The sequence below is a fragment of the Barbus barbus genome (genome assembly GCF_936440315.1).
Source record: "Barbus barbus genome assembly, chromosome: 4".
NCBI lineage: Eukaryota > Metazoa > Chordata > Actinopteri > Cypriniformes > Cyprinidae > Barbus > Barbus barbus.
In genome coordinates this window covers 19,954,719-19,970,684 of record NC_136732.1, presented here as the reverse complement: position 1 = coordinate 19,970,684, position 15,966 = coordinate 19,954,719, and the positions used below count along the sequence as shown (strand labels likewise).

At 36.6% G+C, this 15,966-nt stretch overlaps 1 protein-coding gene across 1 annotated transcript in view; it reads left to right on the top strand.

Moving 5' to 3' along the window:
- The first annotated feature begins 4,141 nt into the window (after nucleotides 1-4,141).
- The window catches only part of LOC306865289 (protein ELFN1-like), a 108,965-nt gene continuing 97,140 nt past the window's right edge, over nucleotides 4,142-15,966 (top strand). The window contains exon 1 of the mRNA XM_079409824.1: nucleotides 4,142-4,552. The gene's annotated coding sequence lies outside the window, so the exon portion shown is untranslated. The remainder of the gene's footprint in view (nucleotides 4,553-15,966) is intronic.

Genomic DNA, 15,966 nt, shown 5'->3' with positions numbered 1-15,966 from the left:
AGCCAATCGGCAGTAAGGAGCGTGTCTTGTAATGATAGAGAGAAGAGAACGCTCAATTTGAGTGGACAGGATGGATATTAGCAGAACGACTATAGATATAGAGAGATGACAGATAAAAAGAGAGGAAAATATCGGAGGAACAAAACGTTAAAAAGAAGGGTTACGATCAGGTAAGAGGTAGGACTCACGTAAACATCGGAGCAGCTTTCCAGTGGTGGAGAGAAACTCAAGGAGCAGGAAGGCCTGGAATCAGATGCCGAGGTTGCGTTGTTTCTTCTTGAAAGGTGAGTAACGTTGATTTTGCTTTGTTTCACACAACTTATCTGTGTTGGCTTTTGTTTGAATATGCTTGTGTGTCATCTTCACTTGTTTCCACGATTGTCGTTGCCATGGTTGTGTACTTACATGTGGGGGAGATTTCAAAATAGGGGCATGTTTGTTTGGTGCTTTCAAATGTTAACATCGTTTGAAAAAAATTGCTTAGTGCATCTTTAAATATCTTGCATTTAAAGACCGATATTATTCAAGAAGCATACAATCCACATCAATAGTGACATTGAAATACATTTTAGGATTAATAATGAGAAATGAGCTTTGTGCAGAAGTAGAACTCCAAATAAAGTTTAATCATAATTTTTATATCAGTAAATTTTGAGCAAATATTTCAGTAAATATGTTAATAGATTTGAACTATGCTTAGTATGAAATAATTTTTTTTTTTACTAGGGTACACCATCAGTGAATAGGTCTATGAACAGTTAACTGAACTGATATTTCAGGGATTCGTTTAATCAAAAGGTTATAATACCACAAATATCAGTTCTGCTAATGTATCTCGCATATGCATCCTTTAACTAAAGCAGAAAAACAACAACAACAAAAAAAAACATTATACCAGCTACTCCTACATAGATTTCTGCACTATTTATTCAGTGACACTGCATCATCAGTACTGAATCTACAAAGCAAAATATACAGTGTGACCAGTTTGATTAAAGAATGAATGACTGTTATGATTCTGCTCTCTTTAGTGAATTAAAAACATTCAGCGCAACCAGTATTTCAAACTCTTAAGCAAATTACTAATTTGAGCTGGTTCATTTAAGTGGATTCAGAGCATACCACACAACTATAGCCTGTCCAAGATGTAGATGAGTTTGTTGCTTCATTAGAACAGATTTGGAGAAATTTAGCATCACATCACTTTCTTCACTGGAGTGAATGGATGCCGTCAGAATGAGAGTCCAAACAACTGATAAAAACATGACATAATTATAAAGTAATCTTAACAAATCCAATTGAAATACTTTAATTAAAACGTAATATTGCTGGTTCTTTAAACTTTAAAATTTAGCTTCTGGCCAAGTCAATTATCCATAATAACACTTCCTCCAGTGAAAAAGTCATCTCATATTAATTTGGGGGGATTGGTTGAGGGTATGCAGAGAGCAAGCTCTGTTTACCAATAAAAACACTTCTTAAGAAATATTTCTGTTTATTTTGATGTGAGAGAACAACAGGGGATGGATTTTGTTTTTTATTTTTTTTCACTGAAGGAAGTGTTATTATGGATTATGGACTTGTATTTTGGTTAGAAGCTATGAGGTTTAACGTTGAAACATCTTTATGATAGATTTGTTTCTTACAAACATGCAGCTTTTCACTTCACAAGACATTAATTGATGGACTGGAGCATTGTGGATTTTTGTGATGTTTTTATCAGCTGTTTTTGACTCTCAATCTGACGGTACCCATTCACTACAAAGGATCCATTGGTGAGCAAGTCATGTAATGCAAAATTTCTCCAAATCTGTTTTGACAAAGGAACAAACTCATCTGCATCTTGGCATGAGCGTGAGTAAATTTTCTGCAAATTTTCATTTAGGGGTGAAGTAATCCTTTAAGACCAATTATCGTAATGGATGTTGGCTTTAAAAAGAGTAATTAAGAAAGTCTGTGCAGACACTTTTTAAAAAATATTTATTTACTGAAAATATACATTCCGTCCTGTTCCAGTATTCTTTTAGTTCTGTTAAGATACTGGAATCATTAAAAGGAAGTAGGACTAGGAGCAGAATAATTAAATATGATTCCTCACCTGTGTATGGTATTTCAATCCAGTCTTGCTCATTGGCAAGTTTTACTTGCATTTAACAATACCCAGTTAACCTACACTTACTAGCATGCAGACCAGAAGGCATTTAGCAATAAAGCTCTCCCTTTCATTATTACTCAGCTGGAATTCATTAGAACAGATACCAATTACAGGTCTGATAACCCTCCTAACATAAACATAGCTTCAGCTGTATTGATTTGTGAAAGCAAATATACATTTAAATAATGTGAAAATGTGTGTGACTCAAGACACTTCTTAATTTATGGTAAACATAGACTTTGCAACATTTGCAGTTTTGCATAGAACTTACAGAGGGATCAATTTGCATCCCTTGTCTTACCCTCGATTGACTGCTATACCTACAACAGGAATATAACCTCGCCACGTCACATCAGCCTGCCCACTCGAATGAGCAGTCAGCGCTGACAGCCCCAGCCCTGCACCTGTGTAGACCGGTGATCCTCAGCAGGCAAACACACACAAAAGCCCGGCCACTCAATGGGCAATGCACCAGATCACCAGCACCTCTCTACAGATGGATGCCCACTCGATGCCTGCGTGCGTCTTTATGAGTGCTGCAGAGAGCTGGGGAACTTCAGCCTCCACAATGCATCCATCCTGTGCCAGACACAGTCTACAGCAGAAGCCCACAGCTCCCTCCAGCCCCCTTCTTCAAGTACTGCCTCCAGAGAGTCAAGGTTACAAAGTATGAAGAATGGCTGTCAATCGTACCTCAAAATATTTACCAACCTTTAATTGTGACTGAGTGCATTTGGAGGATGTGGTGGATAGGTGTTGTTCCCAAGAGGGCAGGAAGTCTATATGCAATGATGCCAGCCTTGTGCCTCTTTCTTTCCACATTTTTTTTACCCCCTCCATGCATTATTCCAGCAAGAAACTGTAAAATTATATTTTGAGAATTCTGCCTATATGTGTGGACATTGGATGGGAATTTTGTGATTTTATTTGTGATTCCTCTTAATGATTCTATTTCAACATTGGTTCCATTTATTTATTTATATTCTTGTGTAGTGTTTCATAGGAAAAAAAATGTAATGCAATTCTTACTGCATTTACTTCCTTCAGCAGTCTGTTGCTAAATTATGAGATAATCAAGATTTAATAGAACAATAGGATATAATAGAAACACATTTAATGGAAAAAATGTGTGTTTGAACCATTTTATGCAGTTCAAAATCTGGCCCTAACTACCAAATCTGTTCATTCATTCATAAAACGTGTCTATATTTAACTGAACGTTTAGATATCAATAAGTCAGTAGGCGCATTTGTGACACAAGTGTCACGAGCCTTAAGTACACAACAATTCATGACGGAAGTAATACAGTTTAGATTCAGTAACTGAGTCAGATTAATTCAATAATTATTTTTTTTTGAATCGCCAAAAGAACCAGCTCATATGAGTCGTTCATTCGATAATTGGACAAGACCGTCTCCCAAGAATCATTCGTTTGGCGATTGAACTGCGCTGTTATTGATTATCTATAAAGAAGCAGCCCTTATTCTGAGTCATTCGTTCTGAAATCGAGCGATGTCGCGCTGTATCTCTTTCGAGTTCTTTAGTAGAAGCGCCGTTGAAAAGCAGCGCATATTTTAGTAGGGTGCTCCATACATTGCCGTTTGAGAATCGTGAACTGACTGTCTGTAAAAATAATCCGGTACCGGAATTTCAAAAATGGGTTCCCAATAGCATGTACAACAGGTACTGTTGTTTTAACTTTGCAAAGGAATAAAATAGGCTAAATATTCATCCTTCAACCAGCAGCGTGAATATAACTGGCAATGTTTGCCAAAGGTTTTAGCCTACAGTATGCTCTCCCCATGCTGCTTTAAGTAGATTTACAAATTCGAAAATAACTCGCAAGTTTAGATGCTTACTGCGTACAGCGACGATGTGTTATATCTCACATTTTGAACTAAACAGTTCTCTCACGTGACACACAGCCCTCTTCAGTGTCGAACCCAACACCATTTATAGCCTCGCAGTAACCTACAATCTTCTTATGAGATTTAACTTTGACCCAACTGGACTTGAGCAGTTGAGCAGTGCTCTAGTCCCGCTCCTCAACTCAACTAATAGCCTAAATGACTGGAAATAGTTATAAGGCGCTGTCGCTCGCGTTATGACAGACAGAATTGCACTGCCATGTCTCTGTCTGTGCGGAATACATAAAGGCTCAGCCTTGAATTAATCACTCGCTCTTTAATGGATCTTTGAGGATTGCGCTTGACGCAGTGGGGAGCTGCAGCTCTTTGTATTCCGAGGCCAAGAGGAACCTTGTGTGTGTGCGTGCGTGATTTTTTTTTAACCCTCGTCCGATATCAACTGCCTCTCAGAAAATGTCAAGGGGGTACGTGGTGACATAGGGACCCTGGTTTGGTTACGGAGAGACTCTTGCTTCGCTCTGCGAAAGAGGTAAGTGAGAAATGCTTTGGAATGTCGCATCTACGTCGCTTCTAACGTTGGTTTTGTCGGACGAGAAATGAAAGGAGCGCAAGTGTACTCTGAGATATGTAAGTTATCCATGTGGCTTTTCTACATCCGCGCATTTGCAACAAATGCCTCGGCGTGACTTGTCTAACTTATAAACGCATCGTCTAATGTGTTGAGTTTGACAGCGAACCCTACACGGACTCCAAATGAACATTAATTCGTTTCGTTTTGCACTAAGGCGTGAGTGTCTATCGGCGTTCAGATGTACACGCGAGATGTGAGCGCGTTTCCTTTGGAATCATTTGACATTCTGCATGGAATTATTTGATAAATACTGACGTGATGCATTTGTGCGCTAATATATGGAATTCTAAGCTACATTCAGCAAGTGAACACTTCGTGCCTGTTAGTTTAGGGCTTGTTGAACTCCAAAACATCTCACTTTGAGATGTTACAGGCTCTAATATCTCGAGCTTTCGCTAACATCTCCAGAATGTCGTCTAACGTTTCAGGACCCTGGACAGCAGGCAGGCTTGGTTTGCCGCTAGAGTTCGCCTTCAGCCGTAAAAATGACAACTGATAACCCCTTTCAGTCCTCAGTCAGTAGACTTTAGTGAATCGCCTGAGTGCGATCTGTACATGGCAAATACGTTTACAGTAGCTTACGGTGTCCGTTTACTCCAACAGAGCTCTGAAAGTTTTCCAGTCTATTTCAACTATGAACGTGTGCTGCTTACTGTATATAAAAATGTAGTTTGTTGATTTCCAGTTGTGTGTAGTGCTGAATTAAATCAGTGCATGGGTGTCTCTTTGAGGACTGCACGTTAGGATTGCTAAATTAAGAAATCATTTGACTCTGGAAGTCTGATTAATTATTCAGAGACATAATAATTGAGTTAAGATTGAATGTGTGACGTAGACATACTGTGGATTATGTCTTTTCAAAGATTTCATGAATATATGGGCCAGCTTTAGTAAGTTAAATAGCTTCAAAAGAGACAACATGAAAAATGACCAAACCTGCTCCGTTTAACAGGACTTGGATTCAGTACAAATGCCCAGTTGTCTGTGAAATGTAAGTGCTGCATGCTTTAAACTGTGAAATCTGTGCATCCAATTGGATATGCAATTGATTTTCCTCACCTTGACTGACATAACTGTACAGTTAAACTCACCCACCAAAAGAAACTAAGCGTATTAGGTCATCCGAGTAACACAGTTCACATCGTAAGAAAAGAGCTTCGTTCTTCATGCTGCTGTCAGAACAGTGTATTCCAGTAAGAACTGGATCAGCAAACAAAATGATGGTGTCTTATCTTGTAAGTAAAGCACCTATCCCCCTCAAAACAAGCAAATACGTTTGACAGGACAAACATGTTCTTTGGCAGAACAAACCTTTTTTTTTTTTCAGTAAATGAAAGCATTTGTATTTTGAGACTTATAAATCACTCTTTCAGTTCTTAAAACCAAATGTTTATTTATTGATATATTTTTACAAAATGTGAGGAAACTAAATCATTTTGGACTTACAGTGGTTTTGTTTTGACAATAACAGGTCAAAAAGTACTGTTGAAGCCTAAAATAACGAATTCACCTGAAGCAGGCATTTTCAGCTTTTACAGACCACAGGACCCCCTATCCAGATTCTGAGCCAACCCCAGGGACCACCCAGCATAAAAAAGCTATATTTTCTTGGTAACAAAGTATAATAACTGTCATTAAAAAAAAAAAAAAAAAGACAATTTAAAATGCTTAACAGATTGCCAGTTAGAAAATTTACATTTTATATGTTTCTTCAAATATTTTAATGAAGGACCCAGTGGTGTACTTTCAGGGACCCCTGAGTGAAAACCTTGGATCAGAATAAACTTGAACATTATTAATATTATTATTTCGGATTTTAGTGCCTGCGCAGTATGTGTCGTTGTGAAAGATCATTCATATACAGTAGCTGTACAGCACGTATATAGATGACTGAATGACTGAATTGCGTTATAAACTATAGACAGATTGAGAATCTCCACCCTCGCTTTAATCATTTGTTAAAAAAACAAGGCAAATCATTCTTGACTTTCATCAGGAGGATTTACTCAAGAGCTGTGCTTAAGCATAACCTAACATTCAACGAGGTGGTTCAAAAACTAAAACATCATTTGTTAGATACGTATGCCTGTCCCCTTCTCTCTCTCTCCGTCTCTCTTATCTTGATTATGCAGCTTGAAGATTGAGTCAGCTGTTTTGTATGCAAGGTGTCTGAGCCAGGCTCTTTGTGGAGGAGAGAGCAATCGTGCCGCGGATACAGAGAAAGAGAGAGAGAGAGATGGATAGACATACAGATAGACAGACATAGAGGGAGATGAGGGTGAAAAGACGGCACATATGTATGTGCAGTGTTGGAAAAGCAACGCTCATATTAATATCATATTATCTGGCTTTATAAAAAGCATCCTTTTTGCCTGCAGCACTCACTCATAAGGCATAATTAATGATAATTATGTAGCCGACCAATGTGCTCATTTAATACATAGACTCAAAAAGTACTAGTGCAACTGTTGGTGATATGTGAGGTAGAAGGCTTATACAGCACCAATGAGTGTGTATTGATAATGGATGAGGACAGTTCAGAATCGATCATTCTGAGAGACGAGTACCGTGATCCAGTACAGAGGAGAATAAAAGAGAAGACTTTCATAGGTGAAGCAGATATTGATAGCAATCAGTTTGCAATTATAGTTTTATTATAATTAAATTATTATTATTTATTTTGTTGTTGTTGTGTCCAATTCAGCTATGGTATATATATATATATGTCCACATTAATTTAAGGCATGCATCGAATTAGTTGTAGACATGCAACTTTTCGTAGGATACCATCTGCGCTTGTATTTTAGGAAATTTACAGCTAAGTACTTATGTATAGCTGATATTATACATAAAAACGTGTTTCCACAATAAAAAAGCGAATAGACCTATTGGTATGATGTAGGAATGTGACATGACTAGATGAGACTAGAAGGACCCTATTTTTATTCATATGCCTGTCACGAGTCCGGGTCCTGTACTTCTCCCTGGCCCCACAGGAGGCCGCCATCTCCCGTTCTCCCGGACTCATCTCCCATATCACATACACCTGCCATATCACACACACCTGCCGCATCATCATCACACTCTGTACACCCACAGCTGTTCCCCATTTGTCACAGACTATTTAGTCTCCCCTCTCCCACCACTCGGTGTGGGTTCGTACTATATTTCTTCAAAGCGGCGGCGCCCGCCACACTTACAGCACGCTCACACATGACAAACCACGGGACAAGGAGAGACCGTGGATGTGTGAACCGTGACAATGCCAGTATCCTAGAAGTGAGGCAGCAGAGGTTGAATAGAGAAGAAGGGGCTGTCCGTGGTCCTGAACATCCTTGAGACTGAAGTGGCATATTGGGATTTGATTTGTTGTGATATGAAGTATGTACTTTTGATAGATGTTTCTTGTTTACACATTGAAACGGCGGCCTTTTGATTTTAAATTGATGGAGATGTTGTAAGCCTGTGGCAATGTTCCTTGCGCTTCAACGCACATTAACATCTGGATATGTCTTGTAGTAAACAAAGGTTTTTACTATACCTGAATGCTCGAGGGCCTTCGATAAATGACATGGAGATTCAAGGCTCGGCCGGTTTTTGAGGTCCTCTTTTAGTCTTCTTATCCCAAACACAATACCTTTTGGCAGCAATGCATTGGCATGTTGAGAGGGACTGACTGGAAGCTGACAGCATGTGTTAAGCCTTGGGACAGCTTGAAATTGACAAGTAATTAAAATCTGAAGCAAATGTTCAGAAAGGAGAAAATGGAGGTTTCATTGAGCATCCGGGGGCCTCAACAGTGTGTTAAATAAATGACTGGAACTTGCAGATAAGGCTGAAATTAGAAAACCGATGTCCTTAAAGCCTTTGCCCTTGAGTGCTGTTTTATTTCAATTTAGCAAAGCAAAGATTGCACAGTTGTTGCGATTGTATCTCTTGGAAAGCACACAAATGGCATTAACAGCTTCACCTTGAATCAGCAGCTTGTGTGAGTCATTAACCGCGTGGCTAGCGATTACCTAGCGGTATGGCCCATTCTAACTCCGCAAGCACCATGGCAGAGTTTGCTTTGGAGACTGCAACTTCAACGCCGCAGATGTCTGTCAGGCACAGCTGTATTAACCACAAATAATGCTCTCAAAGCTAACAGAGTAAGATAACGTTGATTAAGTGGGACCAGTGTTTTGCGATACAGTCCCTTAACAGAGAGTGAATATGACAGTTAGATGTGTTCTGGACAGTGTGCAAATTCTGTTTTTTAATAAATCCAAAATCTTATTCACAGCATAATCTGGTTGTACTTAAGTCAAAACACTATTTGAAGTAACAATGAACTCAAAATAGACTATTGTTTTTATCAATTCCTGATGGACAAAATCAAACCAAGTCCTGCTCTATTTTTTTTTCCCTCATGCGAGAAGCAGTTTCATTCAAATGTTCCAAAAAAAGATGATCACAACTTCCTTTTTATGCTGACATTAATATAAATAAATCCATCAAGTAACTTTAATAGAACTAAATCAATATAACAATAATAATAGAATCAGTACATTTGTGATGTAAACATTTACCTGTATATATACAGTATATATATATATATATATATATATATATATATATATATATATATATATATATATATATTACAGTCAAAATATTATGAAATAAAATAAATATATTACAGTATATATATTACAGTTTTTACTTACAATGAATTAAAAAAATTTAATTTAGCAGTCCCTTTTTATATTTTGTTAGTTAATTTAGTTTTACGATGTAACATTTTTTATGGTTATTTTGTCATTTATTGCTATCTGTCAATGATTGCTTTCTAAAAATGTTCTAAAATTATTCTAAAAAAAGGGGTTCCTTTTTTTCTAAAAAATGTCATTTGGTGCAACCTATTCATAAAATAATATATATATATATATATATATATATATATAAACATAAGCACTAAATAATAATAAAAAAGTGTGTGTGTAAATGATGTATACAGTCATATGCTTTTTTTTTCAAGCGTTATATTAATATCCATCTCTAGAAATTACTGTTTAGTTTGCTGCTTTTACTCTTAGTATGGGCAAATTCTTCAGTGATCAGGCTCCACATTCGAGAGTATAAGGGATATTGAACATTACCCCTCTTTTGTCTTCGTCATCCCTCCTACGAAGTAATTAGAGGTTGGGATACAAAGTAGCATGGCTGTATACCTGCAGGCATGCTCCCTGACTTGATGAATATCCTATGCATGAGAATCCATTAAAGCTGGTGATACATAACAGGTTTGTCAATGCTCACTTCAGAGGTTCTTTTATTGATTGAGATTTTGAGCATCCAGCCACTCTCCTCAAAGAGTTATCTCTCTCTCTGTCGTTCTCTCATGTGTGCTTGGCTGTTGGATATGCATTTAGTGCAGATATCAATCAGAATGCAGTGCTTTTAGGGGTTATGAGGACAGTATAATCATAAACCATTGGGGCATCGATAAAATGTGAGGTTCATGTGACGTAAAACAAGTTGTGCTTTTGGGAACCAATTAAAATGAAATGAAAATGATTTGAGGAAAGGTTTTATTTTTTGTAACAATTGTGTGTGTGTTTGTATTACATATGTACATGCTGGTCAAACGTTTGGAATAATACATTTTGTTTTGTAATGCTAAGATTTGAAAGAAAAAAGTATTTTATGCTCACCAAGGGTGCATTTATCGGATCAGAAATACAGTAAAAACAGCAATATTGTAAAACATAAGGAATATATACAGGTGCATCTCAAAAAAATTGAATATCGTGAAAATGTTCATTTTTTTGTAACTTATTTAAAAAAGCTAAACTTTCATATATTCTAGATTCATTAGATGTAAAGTAAATAGTTTGTTTGTTTTAATTTTGATGATTAGAGTTTACAGCTCATGAAAGTCAAAAATCCAGCATCTCAAAATATTAGAATATTTCCTAAGATCAATAAAAAAAAAAAAAAAAAAAAAAAAAGATTTGCAAAACAGAAAAATTCAATTTCTTTAGAGTATGTTCATTTATGCACTCAATACTTGGTCGGGGCTCCTTTAGCACAAACTCCAGCATCAGTGAGGAATGGCATGGAAGCGATCAGCCTGTGGCACTGCTGAGGCGCTATTGAGCCTTCAGCTCATCTGTATTGTTGAATCATCGGTTTCTCATCTTTCTCTTGAAAATATCCCAAAGATTCAGACTCCAGACATTGATTTCCAAATGAAATGCTAAATTTACTTTCATCTGAAAAGAGGACTTTGGACCACTGAGCAACAGTCCAGTTCTTTTTCTCCACAGCCCAGGTAAGACGCTTCTGACGTTGTCTGTGGTTCAGAAGTGGCTTGGTAGCCCTTTTCCTGAAGACGTCTGAGCGTGGTGACTCTTGATGCAGTGACTCCAGCTTCAGTCCACTCCTTGTGAAACTCTTACAAGTGTTTGAATCGGCTTTGCTTGACAGTATTCTCAAGCTTGCGGTCACCCCTGTTGCTTGTGCATCTTTTCCTATCCAAATTCTTCCTTCCAGTCAACTTTGCATTTAATATGCTTTGATACAGCACTCTGTAAACAGCCACACCTTTCAGTAATGACCTTCTGTGACTTACCCTCTTTGTGGAGGGTGTCAATGATTGTTTTCTGGACCATTGCCAAGTCAGCCGTCTTCCCCATTATTGTGGTTTCAAAGAACAAGAGATACCTGGAATTTATACTGTAGGGATGGTCATTTAATGAAATTCAAATATAAATATTTTAATATTTTGAGATACAGGATTTTTGACTTTCATGAGCTGTAAGCTCTAATCATCAAAATGAAAACAACAACAACAAAAAGTTTGAAATGTTTTACTTTATATGTAATGAATCTAGAATATATGAAAGTTTCACTTTTTGAAATGTTACAAAAAAATAAACAATGATATTCAAATTTTTGGAGATGCACCTGTATTCCTGTGATGGCAAAGCTGAATTTTCAGCATCATTATTCTAGTCTTCAGTGCCACATGATCCTTCAGAAATCATTCAAATATGCTGATTTTATGTTCATTTATGATCAGTTATTATTTACTGCTTAATATTGTTGTGGAAACAGTAATACATGTTTTTTCAAGATACTTTGATGAATAAAATAAAGTTCAAAAGAACAGCAGTTATTTGAAATAGAAATCATTTGTTAAATTATAAATGTCTTTTGATTGTTTTAGTGCACCTAAATGAAAGTATTTACAATCTTTCTTTTAAAAACAATATTCCTGGCCCACAAACTTTTCAATAGCATGTTTTCAACAAAAATATTAAGCAGCAAAAACTGTTGTCAACACTGATAAAAAGAAATTCTTCTAAAATCCTATTAGCATGATGACAAAATTTTAGTTAGGGTGACATCACAGTGTCATCGTATTTAACAGCATCAATATTCTTGATCACTCTGCATGTCAAGCAAAAGCTGACGCTTGCATATACTTCACACACACGCACACACTGTAAAATTGCTTCCCATTGAATTAAATGTCCATATTGCAATCACTGTAATTAGTTCACATGGGAAATTCAAGGCCTGTGCAATGATTCTGTTCCAAAGCCAAAATAATACTTGTTGGGCAGCAATCCACGTAAGTGTCTTTCAGGGTGGATTCTCAATATAAAGTGCAGTAGTGTAGTGCGCTCCTGTAGATTCCATGTGCAATGCTTAATAAGGCTTTTGGCTGGAAGAGAGAGCTTCCTGTCCTCAGCCGCTCACTCACTGTGACATATAAGGGTACGATTACTCTTTCTATTTCTACATTTCATCAAATCTTTCCATGAATGAACTACCTGTTGGTTCCATGCTTGTGGATACTATGTTTTTAGTCTTGTGAGAGAATTTAGTAGTTAAATATGTATTTAAAAATAATCTGTAGGCACATGTTTGTAAATTCTAATTACACTAATGGCAGTAATGATAGTTTTGATGTTGATTCATAAAGAAATGAATAACATAAAATGATTTTACATATCAGAATGATTGATAAAAAGTGTTTAATAATCAAATTCCCTATAACATCCTTTGATCCACCAATCAGGGAAGCCGCTGCTACCAAATAGCTTAGCAGTGGCTGCTCAGTCGCTTTGCGAAAAGCACATATATTTGAGTATTTTACAATTCTTTTAAATATATTGTAATTTATGCTAATAACCTGTGATTTTAGACAGTGAATCAATGGCTAAGTCAGTAGTTCAATATTTTTGTGTTGTTTCAGTTTGATTACTCCAGTCAGTGTTTATTAGCTGCATATTTCATTGCCCTGTACAAACGTTAAGTACACCATCTACATTTTCCAAATACATTTTGCTTCAAACAAAAGTTTATAATGACAAGACTCATCTCACAGCTGGTTGGCTTAGTTCATGACTAGAGCTATGTATTAAGCAATAGTTTTAAATCTCTGTGGAGAAAATGAATGCGTCATATATTTCTGGAATCAAGACAGCTGGGAACTGTTGCACTGGAAACGGTTTGTTTGTCACGTTTCAAGATTTGACTTATTGCCAAGTGGGACAGAATAGGATGTGATATTACAAATGAGTTGAGAAAGAAACTGTAGAAATAAATTGAGAAACAGGTGCGGGTACATGGAAACAGCCAAACTACCACCTGGTAGAGAATGCTTCTGGCCTCTGGAAGGAAAAAAAAAAAAAAAAAAAAAAAAAAAACCTTAAACTGTCTCATACTTGCAGATCTGATTGATGTCTTCGTCTGCTCAATTCAAACAGATTGGGATATTCTGTAAAACTGACAAAAATCTGAGGATGTCTCTGTGGAAATTAAATGGGAAACAAAGGTGATATCATTTATTGTGTGGCGCCGTACATATGGTTATAGAGGAGGAAAAAGCTGCGAAAGCAAACACCACGTCTGTCTTTGTGTCAAGTGTGTCACTGTTTACCCTCTCCTGGGGAAAAGCTCATTTATAATCTGACTGTGTGGCTTGTTCATCACAGTAAATAATACTTCATGCCCACATGACAATTCAAACAGTCCACTCTTCCAGTTTCCCTCTGTTCCATCGGGCCCCCCATCAGTCCTCCAATTGTATCTGCAGGGCAATTTATCCATGTGTAGAGCCGTATCGCATACAGAGAGAGCACCTTCTTTTATTTCTGACAGACTTATCTTGTTCGTGGTGAGAAGTGTACGGCAGAAGGTTTCTCTCTGACAACATCACAAAGAATAGAGTCGGGCAGGTCGCCGGTCCTTATTCAAATATGCCGGTAGCGTGAACTGTGCACTTTCCAAACGGCGACATTTAACAGCAGATATCAAATATTTTCCATTCCTTTTGAGACATCATGTCGTGTTCTTTTGTCTGTTGCCACCAGGGCATTTACACAAAACTTGAACTGTAAATACAAAGATGGTGGCAGATGAATAAATGTAATGTTGGTCAGCTGGATGAACATGTGGGTCTATGATGTATTTATACACAAATACATTAAAATACAATTCATATATGCAACAAATTAAATGCACCTCTTCACTGATTAGCTTTTTGATAATTTTTGTTGTTGTTGTTCTGATCATAAAAAAGTCATTTAAAGTGATTCCCTAAAAATTTAACAGTATTTATGAATTAAGGTTTAAGTATTTGATATTTGTAAGTAATATATATATATATGTATGTATGTATATATGTATATGTATATGTATATGTATATATATATATATATATATTTTTTTTTTTTTTTTTTTACGTTACTTGATTGTTCCAACATATGAAATTTAAAGGATAGTGCACTCAAAAATGAAAAATCTGTCAAAATTTACTCACCCTCATGTTACTTTCTTCTGTGTAGCATAAAAGAAGATGTTTTCAGAAATGTCTGTTTTATTATTATTATTATTAATACAGTGGAAGTGAATGGTTTACCAAGATTGTTCAGTTTCCAACTTTCTTTAAAATAACTTGTTTCATGTTCTGCAGAAGAACTAAAGTCATAGAGATTTGGAATGATAGAGGGCTTGAGATTTGATTTGATACTTAACAGAGAGGAACAATTTCAATGGAGAATGTAGAGTTCTCTCGCAGACATCTGTAATATTTTTGATGCTGCATGTGACTAGGCGATCAACAACCTGCCACTGTCAATACATCTTATGTCAACCAAAGAGCACCAAAACAGGACAAAGCCAAAAGGGCATGACTTCTATGACCAATATCTTGCTAGTGTGCAACATTGATTCCCTTTTTTTTTTTCTCGAAAACCATTAAGGACTCATATGGTTGCTCAAAGTTCAGAAGATAATTAGGTAAAATGTATTTTAAATGTTATTGACTGCAGATTGCACTAGCTGCCAAGATGGGGTTTAATGCATCAGATTTTAAGGGCCTCTAAGCATTTCTGCCATGATAGACCATAAATTTCACTTTTGGCTGGCACAGGCATTGTACTTACCTCATAGCAAGCATCTGTCCATAATTAAGGGCTGTGGATTGTTTTATATCATTTATCTGATGCCTACTTAAGAGGTCATATGATTAAAGATCATTACTTTAATTAGAAATCTTTGGGAAATCAACTGATATTCTCTCACAGTGCAGAGAGAAAGAGCACAGTTACCATAGAAACTGTCTCTGAAGTTGCCGGAAAACATACAGTACTAGCATCTACTTATTAAAAATGTGCCAGTATTCACACAGTTTGTTGGCTACGCTGTATGCTAACGTTCCAATTAGACTCTCTCACCACACAGTGGATAGGGCCTCTGTTTGCTCAGACCTCCATTACCGTTAATTTTATTCATTCAAGGTTCAGGTGCACCTGGATATGACTACATTATTCTTGAAAGATTTAAGCTCCATATTGGTTCAATAGTGAGCTGGTGGTTTGATATAATCCTGCTGGTGTGACAATCTGCTTCAGTATCACATCCAGATTTTTACAGACACTCAGGGACTCTTGAATTGGAGGCAGACATCTTAATTGCATTAATGATTGGGTCATTTAGTAAGCATATACTTTATTGGAGAGTCCATCCAATGACGTCCCAGAGGAAGATGTAATTGCTCACTGGCTGCTCCGTCATAACTCAGTAGACTTAACTGAGATCACAGTTCTGTTTCATTTAAGCATCATGGTTGGCTCAGATGTTTTTCCTAAATCTATCTATATCTATCTATCTATCTATCTATCTATCTATCTATCTATCTATCTATCTATCTATCTATCTATCTATCTATCTATCTATCTATCTATCTATCTATCTATCTATCTATCTATCTATCTATCTATCTATCTATCTATCTATCTATCTATCTATCTAGC